The following is a 24530-nucleotide window of genomic DNA, read 5'->3' on the forward strand; positions in this document are numbered from 1 at the left end:
TATCTTTCAAGGAATTGCTATTGCCAGAGGGTGCAGTCCTAATTATTTAGACCACTTATCAAAACTCTTATGAATTAGCCTGTTTTCCTTATCAACCTCAATTCACCGTTTGCCCTTCAACTTTATGTAGTTTCTTGAATATGCCATCTTCTCCCCTGTCGCTGAGCATTTGCATATTCTGCCTAAAGTTCTGTCCATGATGTTACTCTCTCTTCCTACTTATTTTCACTTTATATTTTGATTTTCTTGAATAACTCCCATAAATTCCCAAAATAGGTAGTTATGTGCCTTATGTTGCATCATCACAGAATATGGGTCTGTTGATTTAAAAAATACAGTCACAACCTGAAAGTACAGTTACTTTATCTGATGGTAATGTTTAGGACTCCAAGCCCAGGAGACAGTATCTCAGGAGCTCTGAGAAAACTGCTCCAAGGAGGAAGGGGGCTGAAGGAGGAAACAGAACAGGCTCTATCTTGAAAGCAGGACTCCATCTTGGGCCGGACTGTGGACTTTGAGCTATATGCTCAGTATCTAAGGAATCGACACACCAACTGGAAAACCAGGCCCCCGGAAGGAAGAGCCCCAGGGCTCTCGGGGCTCTTCCATTGTCTAAAAAAATACCCTAATTATCTGTGTGATCGAATAGAATCATACATTCTATTATGCTTATTGGGGAATGACCAAAAGCCTATTGATAATTGTCCACTGTTAACTACCTAGGTTTAAGGCATATGAATCACTGGGTTGACTTTAATTGTATCTTTCTTTTTCCTTTGTTCAGACGAGTTTCAGGAAATTTGGAGAGGTGGGTTTGGGCATATAGGCTTAAGGTATATAAGGTTTTCACAAAAAACTGGTCGGGGTCCTTGGCTAAGAGAAGACTCTGCCTTGGGCCTGCAGGTGTAATAAACTGCACTCCACTATTTGCATTGTCCTTCTGAGTGAGTTTGTTTCCTGGAACACGTGGCTACAACAAAGCCATGAGCTTTCAGAACCAAACCATCTTTCTAAAAGATCACCAAGGCTGGGAAGTGGATTATCAAAGGCAGCATTTTGATTTTTCATGGAATCATTAAATGTGTTTCATTAGAGGAATCACCTGGTATGTTAAACACAATGTTCAGTTTGAATTATAGCACAAGTACCCCTTTGAGTTGCTGTAAGGATATCAAGGGCCATATGATTTTATAATACAGCTTTTCTCATCATAAAGACCACAAAACTTAGTAGGCTGATAGCCTGGTTGCTATCACTTAATGCTTTTTAAGTGAATTTTGTTATGACTTCAATGTGAGAAATAACATTTTCCAATCCTACTGAAGGTACAAAAATAGCTTCTAAGTGATCATACCAGTTAAATACAGATCTCTTGGTCCATCAGGCTTGTATTGATGGTAAATATGCTGGAGTCACTTCTAAATTTGTATGCAAGTGGCCTGGAGCCCAAGAAAATCTTAAAGTATACCTTCCAAGTCAGTCTGGTGGAAGCCAAGGCTATACATTAAACCCACAAAGCCACTGAGTCCCATTACGCATCTGCCATCCAATATATTTCTGGATGCTCAACCCAATCTGTTTCATACCAATCACTGCCTTGAGGAGAAATGGTATATTTGTAGGTTTCATAAGGCACCGAGCCTAATTTTCTAGTGTTATTAGGCTGGTTATCCTTTATATGATTTAATTGTTACCAGCAGAAGGGACCTTTTAGGCTTAGAAGACCATAACCTGGTGCTAGGCAGATAAACTCATCCCATAACTGAGGCAACGTCCCTTCTAATAGTCTAGAGTTTACTTTGTTTGTTTGAAATTTTGTTTGTTGCTTGATTGAGCTTGAATAACCTTAAGGGAAAATTTATATTCATGGCCAGGGTCAGAATAAGCATGTTTGATAGGCCAAGTGCGTTCCATCTAGTGATATCAGTAGTAGCCCAGACACCTATAATTCCTTTCTTCTGAAATAAACTTTCTAAGAACCAACCAATCAGAGCCTTGGAAGGGAGAAACCCACTAAGGTAAACCAGAAGTACTGGATGCAGGTAATTGACCACAAACCCAATAATTTGATTTCTAAAACTTGCATGAGATCATGCCCATGATAGGAAAACATTTGATTTATATAAGAGTGCAAGAAACTAAGAAAATGTTATGAACAATCATACTTGTTAGGTGCAGAATTTGGGGACAGCTGTGTACTTCTGTTGTCTGATTCTCATCCTGGGTTTGATGTTTCCTTATTATCAGAGAGTTGCTTTAAGGTGAGTTTGAGCTCAGCAATTCTCTCTATAGACCAGAATGGTACATGAGCCCTTTTTAGGTGGAAAATATGAATCCAAGATTAAATTCCCTTCATTTTGGTGCTCATGAGCTAGTCTAAAGAATCTGATAAGGGCCCTTCCATTTAGGTTGGAAGGAGTCTTTTAAATGATGTCTTTTCCAATGTACATAATCTCCTGGTTGTTAGTCATGGGAAATTTGATTTTCATTTGATGATAGATTATTGTGATAATCTTCAGAAACAAGTTTAGAATGACTTGTCAATAATTTGATTAAACCCTTGCAATTATCTCCCTTAAGTAATATCGGATCATATAGTGCTTCAATCAGTCTCATTGGTCTCCCTGTAATAATCTCAAATAGAAATAAGTGGTGCTTGCTATCCACTCTTTTGAGTGGATCTGAGATTGAGGAGAATCAATGGAAGGGATTTAGGGCAAGGTAAAGAATAAGCATCCACAATTTTAGCCAATTGAGTTTTAATTGTTCCATTTGTCCTTTCCACAAACTCAGAAGACTGGGGGTGATAGGCACAATGGAAATGTTTCATAATTTGCCAACATTTATAAATTTCCTAAATAATTTGTCCAGTAAAATGGGACCTTCTATCACTATGTATGTAGAAGGAGATTCCCTAGTGGAAATTATTCTTTCTAAAAGAAACTTTCCTATCGATTGTGCCATGGCCCTTTTGCATGCTTAAAGACTTGAGTACAAAGTAATTAGGAAACTTGCATATTTCTGCAACATGTAACATTTTGGTATAATTGCTAGAATTATGACTGATAACATTAAATCAGGACATATCAGATGTTAGGGATTCCATACAAATTTTGGATATATGTAATTATATTTATCTATATATTACAACCTAAAATTTGCTTTCAGTCACTTGACAATGTTTTTGAAGTAAAAATATCAAGCAAATTTAGCTTAACATTTGTCTCTGAGGTTCCCCAGAGATGTTTCTTCAAAGCATCCATCCCAGTGTCAGGTGGAAACTAAAAAACTTAGTTAGATTTTGATATTTGGAAATGTCATTAGAAATATCAAAAAGATTCTAAAACACAGGATCATAGGTTGCTGAAACGACATCTATTCACTTAACCGGCATCACAAAGAAAATATAGATCATTTAAGGGCACAGAAACTCACAGAATATGTTGTTAAAAGGGGAACTTCAGTTCAGTTCAGTTGCTCAGTCATGTCTGACTCTTTGAGATCCCATGGAACGCAGCACGTCAGGCCTTCTTGTCCATCACCAACTCCTGGAGCTTGCTCAAACTCATATCCATCAAGTTGGTGATGCCATCCAACCATCTCATCCTGGGTCAACCCCTGCTCCTCCTGCCTTTATCTTTTCCAGCATCAGTGTCTTTTCCAGTGAGTCAGTTCTTCGCATCAGGTGGCCAAAGGATTTGAGTTTCAGCTTCAGCATTAGTCCTTCCAATGAATATGCAGGACTCATTTCCTTTAGGGTTGACTGGTTTGGTATCTTTGCAGTCCAAGGGACTCCCAGGAATCTTATCCAACACCACAGTTCAAAAGCATCGATCCTTCAGTGCTCAGCTTTCCTTATGGTTCAGCTCTCACATCCGTACATGACTACAGGAAAAACCATAGATTTGATGGGATGGACCTTTGTTGGCAAACTAATGTCTCTGCTTTTTAATATGCTGTCTCGGTTGGTCATAACTTTCCTTCCAAGGAGCAAGCCTCTTTTAATTTCATGGCTCCAGTCACCATCTGTAGTGATTTTAGAGCCCAAGAAAATAAAGTCTGCCATTGTTTCCATTGTTTTCCCATCTATTTGCCATGAAGTGATGGCATCAGATGTCATGATCTTCATTTTTTGAATGGTGAGTTCTAAGCCAGCTTTTTCACTCTCCTCTTTCACTTTCATTAAGAGGCTCTTCAGTTCCCTTCGCTTTTTGTCATAAAGGTGGTGCCATCTATGTATCTGAGCTTATTGATATTTCTCCTGGCAATCTTGATTCCAGCTTGTGATTCATCCAGCCCAGCATTTCTCATGATGTACTCTGCATATAAGTTAAATAAGCAGGGTGACAATATACAGCCTTGATGTACTCCTTTTCCTATTTGGAACCAGTCTGTTGTTTCATGTCCAGTTCTTACAGTTGCTTCTTGACCTGCATACAGATTTCCCAGGAAGCAGGTCAGGTCATTTGATATTCCCATCTCGTGAAGAATTTTCCACAGTTTGTTGTGATCCACACTGTCAAAAGCATTGGCGTAGTTAATAAAGCAAAAATAGATGTTTTTTCTGGAACTCTCTTGCTTTTTCAGTGATCCAACACAGGTTCGCAATTTGATCTCTGGTTCCTCTGCCTTTTCTAAATCCAGCTTGAACATTTGGAAGTTCTCAGTTCATGTACTGTTGAATCCTCACTTGGAGAATTTTGAGCATTACTTTGCTAACATGTGAGATGAGTGCAAATGCACAGTAGTTTGAATATTCTTTGGCATTGCCTCTCTTTGAGACTGGAATGAAAAATGACCTTTCCCAGTCCTGTGGCCACTGTGGAGTTTTCCAAATTTGCTGGCATACTGAGTGCAGCACTTTAATAGCATCATCTTTTAGGACTTGAAATAGCTCAGCTGGAATACCATCACCTCCACTAGCTTTGTTCATAGTGACACTTCCTAAGGCCCATCTGCCTTCGGACTCCATGATGCCTGGCTCTAGGTAAGTGATCACACCATCGTGGTTTTCTGGGTTGTGAAGATCTTTTTTTGTACAGTTCTTCTGTGTATTCTTGCCACCTCTTCTTAATATCTTCTGCTTCTGTTAGGTCCATACCATTTCTGTCCTTTATTGTACCCATCTTTGCATGAAATGTTCCCTTGGTATCTCTAATTTTCATGAAGAGATCTCAAGTCTTTCCCATTCTATTGTTTTCCTCTATTTCTTTGCATTGGTCCCTTAGGAAGGCTTTCTTATCTCTTCTTGCTCTTCTTTGGAACTCTTCATTCAGATGAGTTATCTTTCTTTTCTCCTTTGCCTTTAGCATCTCTTCTTTTCACAGCTATTTTTGTAAGGCCTCTTCAGACAACCATTTTGCCTTTTTGCAAAGGAGCACTTAGACAAAATAAAATTTCCAATCTTGCATTAGCTCACTTAACAAAGTTAACTTCCATCTAAATTTAGTTAATCCTGACTGTGTATTGTAGACCTAGAAAAATATGTGCAATCTAAAAGTTGAGAGTTTAATTTTATTTGATGGGAATGTTAGGACTTGACCCCAGGTAATCCCAAGAAAGCAGGGGAGGAGGAAGGCTATATACAAGATTGCAGTGAGGGACAGGTCATCTGAATATTAAAAGGTTATTGCTAATTAAGAGAAAACTAAATCTCTTACATAAAGAGATTTAGCATTCTTCTAGGTATGGGAAGATGCAAGTTTCTGGGCTTGCTGAAATCATTTCTTTCATATGCATCTAGTTATCTGGGGTCAATCCTGCTTTCTTTATTGTTCACATACTAATTTCTTCTTTCTTTTAAGAGATGGGAAATGTGGCTGATGGCCCCTTCTCATATCACCCACCCCCTAGCATCTCAGCTCTTACTGGGGAGAAAGTAGCTGATGGCTTCCAAAGAGCTGACTTTGTTTCACCTGGGCTCAGAAATTTTCATTTGGAAAAGTCTTATTTACTGGAAGAGTTTAGAGCAGAACATATTTCATTTCATAGTATAAAACTTTTTCCTCAGGGTTCCTCTTCATAATCTCTCATTACTTTTTGTATCCAGCCTTTCATTTTTCATCTAAATAAAATTAACCAACTTATTTGTTCTCACTAAAGTGTAATTTCATTTCTCATATCTCCTTTACTAGAAACATACATTTTATTTCCTACTGTAACCTGAAAAGTTGTATTATTTCTAATAGCTTTAATTACATGTTTAAATTAGAATCCTCAACTGTTAAAACCTTAATTTTAATAAAACTAAGAAGCAAGCAATTATGAACTGTCTTTACATTGGCATTTTATAAATTAGTGAGCTTAAATATCAGTAATAATTTTTAAAATCATTTGTTGTCTTATAGAGAACATTTTAGGTGATACCAAACAGTTTCATTGGGCTTCCCAGGTGGCACTAATGGTAAAGAACTCGCCTGTCAATGCAGGAAATGTCAAAGTCATGTGTTTGATCCCTGTCAGGAAGATCCCCTGGAGAAGGAAATGGCAATCCACTCCAGTATTCTTGTCTGGATAATCCCATGGACAGAGGAGCGTGAAGGGCTACAACCCATGGGATCACAAAGACTCAGACACAATTGAAGCCACTGAGCATGCATGCAGACATTTTCATTAACATTCTCAAAATACCTTTAATTTTTTTATTTAGTAATTGATGTCTCAGTATCTTCTAAATAAACTTTCATCACTTAGCTTAAATGGGGACAGCTTTAGAATCTTAAATTACCAAACATCTGGAAAGGTCATTTTGACAACTACAAACTGGCACTTGCCTGTCAACTACAAAGTGGCACTTACCAAGAGTGTTGCCAGCTCCTGAACAACAAAGGCATTTGCCCTCAGCCTCTGCAGAGATTGAAACCTGTGCTGCTGCAGCTGTTGACCTTCAACATGCCCTGAGGGAGTTCAGGTGGAGTGAGGGACTCTGTGCTCTAGGGAATCTGGTGGAATAGGTCTTCAGGTAGATATTTTCAGGAACTGATTTCATGATCCCAATCTTTGCATCTCTTCATACCTCGAAAAACACTAAATCCCTTCACGATGACATCAGATCCTCATGACTAGCAGAAAACCTTTTGTAAAGTAAACACTTGATTGCATTGAACTTCACCAAAATCTTATATATTGACCTTCTCCCCACCCCCTACCTCTTTGGCACAATCTCTCAGAACTATCTGAGGTGCTGTCTCCCAGGTTGCAGTCCTCATTTTGCTTCAAATAAAACTTAACTAGCAATTCTCAAGTTGTGCATCTATTTTATTTGACAGTTATGGTGACCCTGAAGGTACCCAGAATAGACTTACCTCCTTTGCCTGAACTCCACAAGCAACCAGAGCTTTGGTACCAGCAGCAGCCCCTTGCACCCATCTGCCTCCTTGGGAAGTGTAGACTAATTTGTGTAAGTCTCTCCTGGTTCTCAAATCTCCCATATTCATTGAGATTCTGAGTTTTATTTGGCAGTGGAGCAGGCACTCTGTGCTCCAGGAAATCTAGTGGGGTAGGTTTTTAGATAGTTGGATGTTTTTAGGAACAGATTTTATGATTTCAATTCTTGCATCTCCTCATATCTAGAGAAGCACTAAATCCCTTGTGACATCAGATCCTCATGAGTAACAAAAAACCTTTTGTAAAATGAGTGCTTAATGGTATTGAACTCCCCCCTCACCCAAACCTTATATATTGACCTTCCCCCACTGTTGCTTTGGAGCAGTCTCCCAGAGCTATCTGAGATGCCGCCTTCCAGGCTGCAGTCCTCATTTTGCCTCAAATATAACTTACAACTCTCAAGTTGTGCATATTTTTTAGTTGACACAAGATTGTCAGCAAGGAAAGTAACTCAAGTGAAGAAACTTTTAAGGGTAGAAAATGTAAATGAGATTGGAGCTTTTGGATAAACGCTATTAAGAATAATTATGCTTTAGGAATGTCTGTCTAGAATAGTCTCTTCAGATTTTGGTAAGCTGTATTTCTAGGGTTGTGCTAAAGTAAGTGATGAAAGTTTATTCAATAGCTAGGTCATTTCCAAATAAAATAAAATAAGATTATGAAACACTGATTACTAGAAACTAATTTCCTCTTACAGAGAAACTAAAGAGATTTTGGACTACTAATGAATAATGTTTGGTGCCATCCTGAGATGTTTTCTGTAAGAAAGATTTTTTTTTTTTAGAAATTATCATTAGTATTTATGCTCACCAATCTATCTAATGCTAAAATAAAGGTCAACTCTTGATTGCTTAAGGAAAGTAGGATGTGTGTTTTCCATAAAGAAGTATGAGGAATGGAATTGTATTTTACAAAGGGAAAAGAAATTCTGTAGGTAATGGCTACCTACAGAAGCTGAAAAGTTTTTTTGGAAAGCTGACCCTAAGAGAAGGGTTTTGTGCATGGTCAAGGACTAAGTTTAAAATTTAATTAAGTTTATTTTAAGTGAATTTAAAAATAAGCTGGTGCAAAAAATTGAATTGGGTTTTTCTCTCTAAGAGGAATCTTCAGATGTTGAACTGCCTTTGATAATAGATTTGAGGTTTGTTTGTTTATTTGTTTGTTTTTCTCTTAATCTGTTCTGAAATTCTTTATTGTTACTTTGGCTAAGTGAATAGCTATTGTTTCAAATGACCTATATCCCATCTGACTGAGTGTTCTAAACCCTTTTGACATTTATTCACAAAACTTCCTAATCATTCTAATGAAACTTTTGACTTTTGACTTTTAGCTAACTTTGGGATGCTTCAGAGAGCCCTTGAAACATCCCAAAGAGAGATATTACACTAATTAGGTTCATTTTATATGCTGAATTATATGGGAAGCATTGTCAATTGAGTAATAAATCTTGATTTATATTGTATGGTAAATGTTACTAATACAGATATCCTAGAAATTATATGGAGCTCCTATAATTCTGATATGTTCAGGTATGATGTTATCAGCATAATTCTAGTTACTATCCTCAAGAGTTATAACAACACTAACCAAGTTTTTCACAAATGCTTCCTCTTCAAGATTTATAGAAAGAACTTTGGGATAAATACAAGATTCTGAACTGGGTAAGAAATTAAAGGATTGGAAACCTGATGACTTCACAAAGGTTAACAAAAGGACTGAATGAACTGACAAATATGCTTATAAATTTAACTTCTGTCTGAAAAATTACTGGTTTGAATCTGTGTTTTCTAGGTTGGAATACATTTCCCTCAAACTAATTATGACTTACAGTAATTTTTTAAAATTATGCTTTTGTAAATAAATTGAAAATATTTATCCTTTCTCTGTATCTGACCCCTCCAGAGAATGGAAACTCCTAGGATTCCAGTAACTTTATCAAATAAGTTAGAAAGGTTATCTCACTAACAGGTACTGAAATCTCAAGGAATTTCAGAGGCCTTGAAAAAGGAGGAATTCACCTCGATCTGTTAGGTGAAATCTATGTTAAGACTTTAGCATGATTTTCCTAGCCCTGAGAGGTTTTATTTTAAAAGTTCAGTCTGAGACTCTTTTTATAAAAGTTTCAGCAAAGCAAAAATGTCTATGATAAATTATGGTTATAAATCATCAGGCCAAGTTTATTGAGACTAGCTCTATTTTGCAAATAAATTGTCTTAATTTAGTTATATTTGGTCAAAACGAGGGTTATTTTAGGGAGAAAATGTGTTTCAATGAATGTTAAATCCAAGTTTGTTAATGGAAGTCTGTGTCTACTAACACTCATTTCCTAAACAGTTCTTTGCTGCTATGCTATATTAGCGTAAAATTTAATTGAATTATTAAAGACACTCTAAGTTTGTTTCTGAAGCTGATCTTAGTAATCTATCTTTGGATGAAGATCAAATGCCTCCCAACCTGCAACCAAGACAGGAGAAAGACATAATATAAGGGACTGACTCCAACCTGAATGGAAAAACCTTTTAACTAGCTCATGCACAATGAAACTGATTCTTTGATTAATTCCCACTTTCAAAGGCTGCTACACTGGACTGGTCTATAGCGAGGACCGCTGACCTCAAACTCACCTTAAAATGAGACTCAAACAGAAAAAACTGCACTACAGTAGGAGGAGAGGAAGATGACATCAGGAGATAGCTTGCCCAAGTTTCTCAATCTGATTTGTATGATCATTTATAATGTTTTCTTGACTTCTTGGACCTTTGAATATAAATCAAATTTTTTTTTATCATGGATATGATTCTATGCTAGTTTAAAATTCAATCCAACTGTTGGGTTGTGGCCAACTACATGTGTCTAGTACTCCTGGGTTACCTTGGTGGATTTCTCCCATCCAGGGATCTGATTGGATTCTCCCCAGGAAATTTATTTTACAGGAGAATTCAGCCCAGTTCCATTCACTCATCATATAACTAGAGATCAGAGAAGGCACTGGCGACCCACTCCAGTACTCTTGCCTGGAAAATCCCATGGATGGAGGAGCCTGGTAGGCTGCAGTCCATGGGGTCACTAAGAGTTGGACACTACTGAGCGACTTCACTTTCACTTTTCACTTTCATGCATTGGAGAAGGAAATGGCAACCCACTCCAGTATTCTTGCCTGGAGAATCCCAGGGACAGGGGAGCCTGGTGTCTATGGGGTCACACAGAGTCGGACACGACTGACACAACTTAGCGGCAGCAGCAGCAGCAACATAACTAGAGATGATCTTCTCACCTTGTTAATTAAAAATACCTGTTATAACCCTGGCTATAGATTTAAGTTTTCTCTTAGGGTTACTCAAACTCAATCAGAGTAATGAGCTAAGTCTCAGTCAAAAACTGTAACATCTTATATATTAAAAGGAAAACTCCCACAAATATGGGATGGATATATATGGTTAATACCAGGCTATGGTTTTTTAAGTTTAAAAGCTCCTCTATATTGGGAACAATTAAATCATACTAAGAATGATCAGCCTAGTAATATTATGAAACAAGATTGGGTGCCTTAACAGTTAAGTTCAGTTCAGTCACTCAGTCATGTTTGACTCTTTGTGTCCCCATGGACTGCAGCACACCAGGCTTCCCTGTCCATCACCAACTCCGGAAGTTTCCTCAAACTCATGTCCATCAAGTCAGTGATGCCATCTAACCATCTCATTATCTGTTGTCCTTTTCTTCTCCTGCCTTCAATCTTTCCTTCCATGAAAGACTCTTTCCAGTGAGGCACTTCTTCGCATCAGGTGGCCAAAGTATCAGAGCTTCAGCTTCAGTATCAATCCTCCCAGTGAATATTCAGGACTGATTTCCATTAGGATTGATTAGTTTGATCTCCTTGCTGTCGAAGGGACTCTCAGGAGTCTTCTCCAGCACCACAGTTTGAAAGCATCAATTCTTCAGAGCTCAGCTTTCTTTATGGTCCAACTCTTACATCCATACAAGACTACTGGAAAAACCATAGCTTTGATTAGATGGATTTTTGTTGGCAAAGTAATGTCTCTGCTTTTTAATATGCTGTCTATGTTTATCATAGCTTTTCTTCAAAGGAACAAGCATCTTTTAATTTCATGGCCTTTTTGCATTTCTTTCTCTTAGGGATGGCTTTGATCACCACCTCCTGTACAATTTTATGCACCTCCATCCATACTTCTTCAGGCACTCTGTCTATCAGATGTAATCCCTTGAATCTATTTGTCACTTCCACTGTAAGGAATTTGATTAGATGATACCTGAGTGATCTAGTGGTTTTTCCTATTTTCTTCAGCTTAAGTCTGACTTTTGAAATAAGGAATTGATGATTTGAGCCAAAGTCAGCTTCCCATGTTGTTTTTGCTGACTGTGTAGAGCTTCTCCATCTTTCTAGATATGAAGAGAGGCAAAGATCGGGATCATGAAATCAGTTCCTGAAAAATATCTAACTAACTATCTAAAACTTGTTCCACCAGATTCCCTGGAACACAGAGTGCTTAGTCCACCCTGAATTTCCCCAGTAGGTGTTGAAAGTCAACAGTTGCAACAGTACAGAGTTCAATCTTTGCCAAGGCAGATGACAAATGCCATTGTTGTTCAGGTGCTCACAATGCTCTTGGCAATTGCCAATTTGTAATTGACAGGTACCCCTCATGATAAGAAATTTAATCATACTTTGGGGAGTATTTCATGACCATTTCATTCCATTTGCTAGAAAGGCTCACTCCTAGTTCTGGAGAAGGGTTTGCTAATAGGCCTCTCAATGTGCTTTTACTGGACTAGGTCTTAATATTCAAAGATCCCTGGAAACCTGTATTCTAGTTATGGTCTAGGGAAATATTCCCTCTCTTTGCATCTTCTCATATCTAGAGTTACACTATTACAGTCATTGATCACATATTGAGCTATATATTTGATCAACTACTTCAAGTCTAGCTCCATTATTTTCATTAGTGGCACAGTCACACACTTGGTAGTAAAAGAAAAACAATCTTGAAAAACAGGAAAAATACAAATAATATAGGTAATAAGTAGTGGAATTATAAATAAATATTTCAACCAGGAGCCTCCCACACCAAACCAATTATTTACAAGATCGTTAGGGTTAGGGAACAGGTCACTTAAGGAAGAAATACGATTGTTCATATGGTTCACCAAATGCATTACATTACCGGACTCATCAGGTATGAAAACAAAGCATTCAGTTTAAATATGGTGCAGGTACCTCCCTGAGATGCTGTAAGGTGTCAAGAGCCTTGCAGTTTTGTAGCATCACCTTTCTCATCATAGAGATCTCAGAATTCAATAGGCTAATAACCTGGTTACTATCATTTAAAACTTGGTGAGTGAAAGTTGTTAAAGTTTCAGTATGGCCAATTACATCCTACAGTCCTATTAAAGGCACAAAAATAGCAGCTAAATTGTCATAACTGCAGAATACAGATCTCTTGACTCATCAAAACTGCATCAACATTACACTGTCTGGAGTTACCTCTAATTTGATACATATATGATCTTGAGTTCATGGGCATCCAAGGCTATACCTTCTTATCCATCAGGCTACAGGGCAAGGTCATAAATAAGTACTACAAATCCACTGAATTCCATACTAATCACTCTCTCTAAGGGTAAAAATAGGCATATTTCACAATTGAAGTCTGTAAAATTCAGACTTACATTGAAATAAGTAGGGAAAACCACTAGACCACTCAGGTATGACCCAAATCAAATCCCTTAAGATTATGCAAAGCCTTTGACTGTGTGAATCACAATAAACTGTGGAAAATTCTGAAAGAGATGGGAATACCAGACCATCTGATCTGTCTCTTGAGAAACCTGTTAGAACTGGACATGGAACAACAGACTGGTTCCAAATAGGAAAAGGAGTATGTCAAGGCTGTATATTGTCACCCTGCTTATTTAACTTATATGCAGAGTACATCACGAGAAACTCTGGGCTGGAAGAAGCACAAGCTGGAATCAAGATTGCCGGGAGAAATCTCAATAACCTCAGATATGCAGATGACACCACCCTTATGGCAGAAAGTGAAGAAGAAATAAAGAGCCTCTTGATGAAAGTGAAAGAGGAGAGTGAAAAAGTTGACTTAAAGCTCAACGTTCAGAAAACTAAGATCATGGCATCTGGTCCCATCACTTCATGGGAAATAGATGGGGAAACAGTGGCAGACTTTATTTTTTGGGGCTCCAAAATCACTGCTGATGGTGACTTCAGCCATGAAATTAAAAGACGCTTATTCCTTGGAAGGAAGGTTATGACCAACCTAGATAGCATATTGAAAACCAGAGACATTACTTTGCCAACAAAGGTCCGTCTAGTCAAGGCTATGGTTTTTCCAGTGGTCATGTATGGATGTGAGAGTTGGATGGTGAAGAAAGCTGAGCCCCGAAGAATTGATGCTTTTGAACTGTGGTGTTGGAGAAGACTCTTGAGAGTCCCTTGGACTGCAAGGAGATCCAACCAGTCCATCCTAAAGGAGATCAGTCCTGGGTGTTCATTGGAAGGACTGATGTTGAAGCTGAAACTCCAATATTTTGGCCACCTCATATGAAGAGTTGACTCATTGGAAAAGACCCTAATGCTGGGAAGGATTGGGGGCATGAGGAGAAGGGGACGACAGAGGATGAGATGGTTGGATGGCATCACTGACTCGATGGACATGGATTTGGGTAAACTCTGAGAGTTGGTGATGGAAAGAGAGGCCTGGTGTGCTGTGATTCACGGGGTCGCAAAGAGTCAGACACGACTGAGTGACTGAACTGAACTGAAGATTATTCAGTTGAAGTGACAAATAGATTCAAGGGATCAGATCTGATAGAGTGCCTGAAGAACTATGGATGAAAGTTCATGACATTTACAGGAGGCAGTGTTCAAGATCATCCCAAAGCAAAAGCAATGCAAAAAGACAAAATGGTTGCCTCAGGAGGCTTTACAAATAGCCGAGAAAAGAAGAGAAGCAAAAGATAAAGGAGAGTAGGAAAGATATACCGATCTGAATGCAGAGCTCCAAAGAATAGCAACGAAAGACAAGAAAGCCTTCCCAAGTGACCAACGCAAAGAAATAGAGGAAAACAATAGAATGGGAAAGACTAGAAATCTCTTCAAGAATAATAGAGATACCAAAGAAACATTTCATGCAAAGATAGGCACAATAAAGGACAGAAATTGTATGGACCTAACAGAAGAAGTAGATACTAAGAAGAGGTGGCAAGAATACACAGAAGCACTATACAAAGGATATCTTAGTGACCCAAATGATCATGATGGTGTGATCACTCACCTGGAGCCAGATATCTTGGAGTGGGAAGTCAAGTGGGCCTCAGGAAACATCACTGCAAACAAGCTAGTGGAGGTGATGTAGATCCAGCTGAGATATTTCATATCCTAAAAGATGATGCTGTGAAAGTTCTGCACTCAATATCCTAGCAAATTTAGAAAACTCAGCAGTGGCCACAGGACTAGAAAAGGTCAGTTTTCATTCTAATCTAAAGAAAGGCAATGCCAAAGAATGTTCAAAATACTGCACAATTCCATTCATCTCACATGCTAGCAAAGTAATGCTCAAAATTCTCCAAGCTAGACTTCAACAGTACATGAACCAAGAACTTCCAGTTGCTCAAAGTGGATTTAGAAAAAGAAGAGGAACCAGAGATCAAATTGCCAACATGTGTTGGATCATAGAAAAGGCAAGATAATTCCAGAAAAACATCTACTTCTGCTTCACTAAAGCCTTTGACTGTGTGGATCACAACAAATTTTGATCCGTTTCAAATTGGAAAACTCTTCAAGAGATGAGAATACCAGACCACTTTACTTGCCTCCTGAGAAATCTGTATGCAAATCAAGAAGCAACAGTTTAAACCGGACATGAAAAACGAACTGGTTCCAAACTGGAAAGGGAGTACATTAAGGCTGTATATTGTCACCCTGCTTATTTAACTTATATGCAGAACACATCATGTGAAATGCTGAGTTGGATGATTCACAAGCTGGAATCAAGATTTTGGGAGAAATATCTGTAGCCTCAGATATGCAGATAACACCACCCTTATGGCAGAAAGTGAAGAGGAATTAATGAGCCTCCTGATGAAAGTGAAAGAGCAGAGTGAAAAAGTTGGCTTAAAACTCAGCATTCAAGAAACTAAGAACATGATATCTGGTACCATCACTTCATGGCAAATAGACGGGGATACAATGGAAAGTATCAGACTTTATTTTCTTGGGCTCCAAAATCACTGCAGATGGTGACTGCAGTGATGAAATTAAGAGACATTTACTCCTTGGAAGAAAAGCTATGATAAACCTAGACAGTTTATTAAAATGCAGAGACATTACTTCACCAACAAAAATCCTTCTAGTCAAAGCTATGGTTTTTCCAGTAGTCATGTATGGATGTGAAAGTTGAACCATAAAGAAGGTTGGGCACCAATTAATTGATGTTTTTGAACTGTGGTGTTGGGGAAGATTCTTGAGAGTCACTTGGACTGCAAGGAGATCAAACCAGTCAGTCCTAAAGGAAATCAGTCCTGAATATTCATTGGAAGGACTGATGCTGAGGCTGAAGCTCCAATACTTTGGCCACTTAGTGGGAAGAACTGACTCATTAGAAACAACTCTGATGCTGGGAAAAGTCAAAGGCAGCAAGAAAAAGGATGATAGAGGATGAGATGGTTGGATGGCATCATCGACTCAATGGACATTAGTTTTAGCAAACTCTGGGAGGTAGTGAAGGACATGAAAGACTGATGTGCTGTGGTCCGTGGGGTCACAAAGAGTCGGACATGACTGAACAACTGAACAACAATATCTGAACAAGTACTAAATCTGTAAGAATGACATCAACTCCTCAAGACCAGCAGAAAACCTTTTGTAAAATATGAGCTTGATTGCACTGTACTTTCCTTGCCTCTGTGAAGTAGTCTCTCAGAGCTATCTGAGGTGTTGTCTCCAGGGCTGCAGTCCACAGTTTGTCCCAAATAAAACATAATTCACAGTTCTCAAGTTGTGCATCTTTTATAGTTGACACTTTTATCCAACAGTTCTTGTCTCATTTACATTTACCTTAAAGTTTTACCATGTTGAGTTATTTTCTTACAAGAGATTAGTAAGTTTTTATTTATTAACTTAGGTACAATACAGTATTATACTTAATTTTGATGATTCAATGACATCTATATTATTTTAGACCAACAAACATTAATATCAGGTATCAACTTAAAATTGAATATTTCTCAGTTCACATGAACCTGAAAGTCATCTTGGCCAGTTTTCTTTAAATGTAAGTGTTACCAAATCCAACCTCACTCTGCTCACCCCACAACAGGCCAATGAATCTGAGAGACAAGATGTTAAGGCAAGGAAAATGACTTTATTTGGAAAGCAGCTGACTGAGAAGATGGCAGGCTAGCACTTCAAAATAACCATCTTACCAGGGTCTGGACGTCAGATTCTTTTATAGATCAGAGATAGAGGGAGGTGAGGAAGCAAAGTAAAAGGGAATTAATCTTGCAAACATCTCCTAGAATGACAAGCCTCAAGCAAGGGATGCGTTAAATTCTCCCTTCCTGTCCACGGGTGGACAGGATTCTGAACAAAGGCATTTTGCTTTAGCATCAGGCAGAGGAGCAGGATTATCTGAGGCAAGCCATTGTGTATGATTATAATAGCAAAAGCAATGAAAAACAAGTCAGAGAAACAGTTCTTTCATGGAGTCAGAATTGGCTTCCTCTCTGCAACCATTCCCCACTGTCAAAGTACATTACACAATCTTGTAGTAAAAGGGGTGACAACTGTTCTGCTCAGTCAGATGGATCTTTCTAGGAGTGTCTGCCATTTTTAGCAGTGCTTCAAATGTTGAAATTTTTCTTTCTTTTGTTCCATTTTTGGAAAGTATCTATCTTACAACTGTAGACTAAGAAATACTGAACTTCAAATCCACGAGATAGCATCTCAAGTTAAGAAATTTAGTGCTTTTCTATGTATGGGAAGATGCAAGTTAGGGCTCATTAAAATTATTTATTTGGTATTTACCTCAGCTATCTGGGCTTGTAATGCTGCGTTTTCAGAGTTTCCTGAAGGCTCACCACAGGGATTGGTTAGAGAGGCTGAAGTCTAATGACTGGTAGGGGGCAGGTATTCCACTTCCTGAGGACTCACTGGCTCACACTGAAGGGCTGTAATCACTGATTCTATTCTTCAGGTCTTCCTCTCTTGGTCATGAATGATCATTATCTGGGAAACACTTCATGATCAACTCTTGTGCCATGGCACTGGGAGGCTCATCCCAGTTCAGCAAATATTCTTCTTATGCCGTTCCAGGTGTTAAGTTTTGGACCAGGTCCTGTCAATAATTAAAAATTCTCTGGATTCTAACTTTAATCCAGGAGACATTTTCCCTTCTAGTGTGATACCTAGAACCACACTACTGCAATTATTTTATGTTGCAAATGTGATTTCCTCAAAATGTTTAGCTATAGAGGTTTTGTTTGAGGTCTATTTGCACACTGGTTACTGCAAGAGATAGCAATCTTATAAATTAAACAGAATATAAGTAATGCAGACAGAGACATAGTGCAGCAGAGAGACACAAAGCGCAATTTGAAAACAAAGAACTATAATATTATATTATAGCTAGTTGTAATCCAGTTGCAATAATCGAGTGACCAAATAAGCCATAACTGATTTAATAAGTTATCTGCAGTTTCACTGCATTGGCCATGTACACTTATGCATGGCCTAACCTTTGAGACCAGCATATGTTACTGGCAGGATCAACCAGGTAGAGAGAGAAAGATATATGTTCCAAAAGGCATAATCTACCAAACTATTGGAAGTCCTAAGTAATTGAAGGAGAAGTTTTTCTTACACCTAGAAAACACAGATTTAAACCAATAATCCTTTCAGATAGAAACCATAAAAATGATAAACCATAGTTACTAGTTTACTCAGTTTTATGTAGATAATCCTTTTGTTAACAGTTTTATGAAGTCATCAGACCTTTCAATAGATTTTTTCAGATATTTTACTCCATTCAGGATTAATGTTTTGAAAGTCAGAAACTTGTAAAGTTCTTTTTATAAATCTTTAAGAGGAGACATTTTGCAAAGGCATTAGAATGAAACCATAACTGTGTATGCTAACAAAAGACTTAAAGAAGGCAAGTTTAAATTTGATTACTGCTGCTACATATAACACCTTTAGATAACTAAAATTATGGCTGGTAATATTTTACCAATACATATCAGATTTTTAGGAACTCTGTATAATCTGTAAAATATCTGCACCATTTACCATATAACTTAAATTTTTTTATTCGTTTGATGACTAGCTTAACATACCAAGTAAAACTGATGAGTTTAATATCTCCCTTTCGGCTCCCTCAGGGGCCCTTTGAAGCATCCCAAGGTTAGTTAGAGGTCAAAGGAACATTATTATAATTTGATTTAGGAAACCCTGTCAAAGGAATACCAAAACATTTTAAAATACAGCGGGACCATAGATCACGGTGAAACTTAGCCAAAGTGACAATAGAAGATCTCAAAGGCAAATACAGATTATTTAAAATGCAAAAAACTTAATTTCTGTTATCAAAGGCAGTTTAGCATCTTCAGAAAACTTGCCTGTTTTAACAGAGAGAAAAAACAAATTTACATTAAGTTTCACTTGCTGAATTAAACTTATTTTAGGCTTAGTCAATCCTGACTAATCATGTACAAAACACTTTCTGGGGTCCATTTTTCACAAACCTTTCATCACTTAACTTATTTCAGCACAATTTTAAATTTCAAGTTGTAGATTACCTGGAGAGAGCCTAAAACATATATTTCTAAAAGTTTACTCAAAACTCTTCTCATTTGTAATTTCTTTCCTTAAATGTTCTTTGTTTAACAAAAATTATAAAATTTTTCTCTGAACAGAAAGAAAAATTCCAAATCCAAGTCTCAGGAAATCCTGATCATGCATAACTCTTTTCAGTTTTTTTTTTATTTCTTACACCTTCTTCTACTGAAAACACATATCTTAGTTTTCTTGAAGCTTTTTCCACATTTAGGTACATTTTGGCTGACAAATTTGTAACAGATATAATACCTTATTTATGTTAAAACCTAGGCACAATGAAAGCATTATACTTAATAATATACTTAATATGTTGATGACTCAAGGCCTGTCTATATTATTATAATCAGATCAACAAACTTAAACATTAATACCAGATGCTAATTTAATATTAAATATTTCCCAGTTCACATGAACCTGAAACTCATTTAACTTGATTTTCTTGTAATGAGATTTTTTTTTTTGGTTTGTTTATAAGTACTTATTACCGTTATTTAAGCCAATTAAATAGAGCTCTTTTTATAAATCAACCCTGGCAGTGCTATCCAAAAAAGGATATAAACATGTAAACAGCAAGGCCTAAGTTTACATCAAGATTTCAGTTCTGAGACAGGTACAGCAATGTAAAACCCAACAGTTTACAGAAGAGGTTGGATTATAATTGTGATTTTCACAGACGAAACAAGTCAGGCTCACTTGGCTTGATGGCTAAATATCAATATTGGTAGAAAAAGCAACTTTTATTACGTTGGACAAGCAAATTTCTAAATTACTTTACCTTTTCTAAAATTTGTATTAGAAAGACAGCAGAGGTAAAGATTTCTGAGAAGACCAAGGAGGACATTTGCATCTCAAAGACACTGGCAAGTTCTGAGATGACTTTGTCTCCCCTTTATTTAATATTTACAAGCTTTATAAGATGAGCAGAGACGGTTTGGGGAGTGGTAGAAAGATTTTTTGGAACCACCTTTCTGGTCCTATAAAGACTACCTTTGTAAGCTAAGGACAGTTTTGTTTTTTCTTTCCTTTCCCCAAAGAAATGGGTGGCCTCCCCAGTAAGGATTGACGTAAGTTTTACTCTCCTCCTCTAGCTTAAGGGAGATGGCCTCCCAGGAAGCCTAGAGGCAACAGTCAGGCTCCCACAAATCAATCTGGACCAAGGAGGAAAAAAACAAAGGCAACAGGAAAGATAGGGAAGACTGACTGAGGAATCCTCCCTGTAATCCCACTGACCTGATCCTCAGCTTAAGGGAGGTGGAGGAAAGGAGGGCTCTCACCTGCTTGAGTGGCAGTGGGCTGTGGGCCTTTGGAACACACCAGAGAGAACCCTGGCCAGAGTTCCTTAATTGCTTCCATAGCTACTCGCCTGTTTACAGAGGGTTCGCAGAGAAAGAAATGAGAAAACGGTAGAGGAAGACATAGAGGAAGCAGTTAGTACCAGATGTCTGTGCATTACCAAAGTAACCAGCATAAACCAAAACCTAACCAGCCAGAAAGTCACATTAACATGACTTTCCAGTCCCATTAGACTGGTGGCCTTTCTGCCTTATAAAGAAAGTTTCCCTTCAAAGGGAGAACTCCCCAAGTAGTTGTCAAAGTCCCCTGGATGGGAGCTGAAGCTCCCCAGATTGGACAAGATTGAAAAGGCTCCAGTAGGACCCTCATGTCAAGCTGTTCTGGGGGAAAAGGTTATTTGGGCATTTAATTTACAAAAGAGAGTAGTATCTGTCAGAGAGTCAATCAACTTGTTCCCCACTGTCAAAGTTACCTGGGGCTCCTGTAGAGGAAATTAGAACCGGTTGCTTCAAGGCCAAGGGAGCTCCCTGAGCAGGTTCATTATGAGTGTTCCTCTCTTTTGAAAAGCATTTCTGACTGTCAGATTGTTTAATTGTGAGCCATTCAGGGTCATTGCTTTTCTGATTTTAACATACCTAATATGCACTCCGAAGATCTTTTCTTTGGAATAGATGATATATTTTCCATTTTTACAAGCTTTAAAACAACAAAACACAAAAGGCACAGACAAATTCCAACAAAAACAGCACAAACAGATTCCAGCATTGATACATACAGACAAACCAATTCCCCAATAGGGTAAATAAATTTACCTTATAAAACAAATGAATTAATTCCAACTAGGCTACCCACTCCCACAAGAACTAGCTCCCAAAGGAACTGGTTCCAACTGGCCCATTCCCAAATCAGGTAAATAAATTTACCCTACAAAAAAGCTAATTCCAACCAGGGTGGGCTTGACCCACAAGGAATATTTCCTAATGAACCAGTTCAGGGTAGAGTCCAACAATACCTCCCCTCTGCAAATTGGTTTGTCCTGTAAAGGAAAAGCCCAGATTGAGGGGAAAAAATGTTCCCAGTGTGTACAATGGAGTGACTTACCCTCCAAAATTGAGCCCGTCAGCTCTTAACACAAAAGGACACACAAAAGAAGTGAACAGGCTGAACAGACTATCAAATTGGGCAGACTTACCCTACAAATGAAATTGAGTCTGTCAATTCTAGAAGTTTGTTGGTTCCTTATCTTAACTGCCAAGCACTGGGGGCAGCCAGTGCCACTTCAGGGAATCTTGAAGGAAAGAACCTCAGGACAAATAGCCCCGGTAGCTGCTAGGATCTTGTCCCAATATTCCCTGATTGGGGCCGGCCTGCCATGAGCAGCAAGTCTCCTGGCTGGTTCACCAAACTGTTACCAAGTCCAAGCTTCCTCTGCTCACTGCACAACAGGCCAATGAATCCGAGAGATGAGATGTTGAGCAAAGAAAATGACCTCACTCAGAAAGCAACTGACAGAGAGGATGGCAGGCTAGCACCTCAAAACAACCATCTTATTAGGGTCTGGATGTTAGGTTCTCTTAAAGATCAAAGATAGAGCAAAGTAAAAAGGATATCACTCTTGCAAACATCTAGAATGGCAAGCCTCAGGCAGGGGATGTTCTAATTTCTCCATTCCTGCCATTCTCAGGTGGACAGGGTTCTGAACAAAAGCATTTTAGTTTAACAGTCAGGCAGAGGGGCAGGATTCTCTGAGGCAAACCATTCTGTATGATTACAATAACAAAAGCAATGAAAAGCAAGTCAAAGAAACAGTTCCATTGTGGGGTCAGATTCGGCTTCCTCACTTTTGACACTGTCAAAACTATCAACTACACGAAGGAGAGAGACCATGAAGGACCCAGCAGCTTCGCCACCTCGGCTCTAGCTCCAGCCCGGCCCCCTCACCCACCAATGGCGGTTGGGCTCCTCTGAGCCCCTCCAAGTCCAGCCACCTGCTCCCACCCGGCCCTGCCAGGGCAAGGGTTGCTGAGCCCGCACGGAATCCTGATTATTTTAAGCTACCTGTGGAAATGGCTTTCCTTGCCAATATTTGATTTAGGAGTAGGCACATGACTGGCTTTTGACCAAAGAGACACCTGGGAAAATCTGCTGGGGGACTTCTAGGAAAAACTTCCCCACTCTTGACACTCAAGGTTTCTTGTCTTCCTCTAGACAGGCACTCTCTCATATGATAGCCACTAGGCACAGGTGGTTATTTAAAATTAAATTAATTAAAATTCAGTGAAATTAAAAATTCAGTTCCTCAGGCACATTCGTTATATGTCAAGCACTCAGTGTTCATCCGGGGCTAGTGGCTGCCATATGGGACAGTGCAGACACAGAGTATTTCCATCATTGCAGAACGTTCTATTGGATAATGCTGTGTTTGGATATTTTCATTTTGGATTTAATGCCAAAACAGTGGTAGCCATCTGAAAAACACTGAAAGGGGCTAGGGATTGCAAGTAAAAATGGAGATAACCTGAGGTTTTCAAAGCTTGCCTTCCCTGATAGCTCAGTTGATAAAGAATCTGCCTGCAATGCAGGAGACCCTGGTTCAATTCCTGGGGTAGGAAGATCCTCTGGAGAAGGGATAGGCTACCCACTCCAGTATTTTTGAGCTTCCCTTGTGGCTCAGCTGGTAAAGAATCCCCCTGCAATGCGGGAGACCTGGGTTCTATCCCTGGGTTGGGAAGATCCTCTAGAGAAGGGAAAGGCTACCCACTCCAGTATTCTGGCCTGGAGAATTCCATAGACTGTATAGTCCATGGGGTCACAAAGAGTCAGACACAACTGACTGACTTTCACTTCACTTCACTTCACTGCAACATAAGTACTTTTTATTAAAATTCAATAGAGCTCTTATAATCCAATTCTAATAATACCTTTTAGAAGTAGAAATATCTCCTTTGTATAATGTGTACACAGATACAAACTAGAGATCTCATGGCTTTACTGAAAGGTTATATATGAACCAGGTATTATAATATTTATGTAAACTTACCTGTTAACAAACAGTTTGAGTACTTTAAAGTTGCTTGCTCAGATGACTAAGGCTTACTATCTATAAGTTTTGGCTTGTTATAGAAACCATGGAGGCGGAAAGAGACAAGAAGCGGCACTCGGAGATGCAGAACAACAGGGTTTATTCAGCACTGGCGCGGGATCAGTGGCATCTCCTTCAGAGGCTGAGGGCCCAGGCTTTGTTCTGGGTATCTTATACAGCACAGACTTCCCTATCGTCAGGACTTCCCTGCTCAAGCAGCTCAGATCCCGCCTCCCCAGGAAGCTTAGGTTCCTGCAGATGCGATGAGAAGGCAAGATAACAAAAACGGAGGTAGTGAGTGGTGAGCAAAAGCTGTTTAAGCAAGGTAACAGAGGCAGAAGGCAGAAAGTTGGTATTTTAGATGGGGGTTAGTATTCTAGTTGGGGGTTCCCACCTCAGGCTGGGGGAACATCATTTTTCAGAAGTTTAGATTTAAAACTGCCACTTTTTTTCCTATGGTTTTGTAGGTCCTGCCTATTTAATTGGGCTTAGTCTAGGTCATTGCAGCCTACATTCATGTTCTGGTTTAGACATTTGTGAGACGAAGGCAGTTGTTTAGTTTTTTGTTGTTGTTGTTGTTTTTGGAAGAAATAGAAAGGTGACTTTCATTCCCAGCGGGTGGAAAGGGGGTCACAGTATGCTCATGCCTCAAAATCTGCGCCCCCACCCTTTAGGAGTCTCAGGGCTTCTGTAACATAAGGGCTCACAGTCAGGAGTCTGTGATGAGGAATAAAGGTGACAGGATCTTGATTTCTTCCTCTTGCATTGTTTCAAAGACAGCCATAAGCTGGTGTCAGCAACCCAGGAATTGAGCTTGGCAGTTCTATGCTTTGCAGCCTTCTTTCTGATAAGTAACTATAAGGGGAAGGTAAGGGTAAACACCAAATAGGGAATGTATTTAGC

At 38.8% G+C, this 24530-nt stretch overlaps 1 long non-coding RNA gene across 2 annotated transcripts in view; it reads right to left on the reverse strand.

Moving 5' to 3' along the window:
- Positions 1-2742: 2742 nt before the first annotated feature.
- LOC145534882 (uncharacterized) overlaps positions 2743-24530 on the reverse strand; it is a 228723-nt gene continuing 206935 nt past the window's right edge. The window contains exons 7-9 of one of the 2 annotated variants that reach the window (XR_014075035.1): positions 23586-23879; positions 20527-20615; positions 2743-5380 (exon numbers count right to left, since the gene is read on the reverse strand). This is a non-coding gene — a long non-coding RNA (uncharacterized LOC145534882). Of the gene's footprint in view, positions 5381-8156; positions 11372-20526; positions 20616-23585; positions 23880-24530 lie in introns of those variants that run through there. The other variant, XR_014075034.1, reaches the window with a different exon arrangement.

Source organism: Giraffa tippelskirchi, chromosome 14 (assembly GCF_054371585.1).
Source record: "Giraffa tippelskirchi isolate mGirTip1 chromosome 14, T2T-mGirTip1v1.2.pri, whole genome shotgun sequence".
NCBI classification, from domain to species: domain Eukaryota; kingdom Metazoa; phylum Chordata; class Mammalia; order Artiodactyla; family Giraffidae; genus Giraffa; species Giraffa tippelskirchi.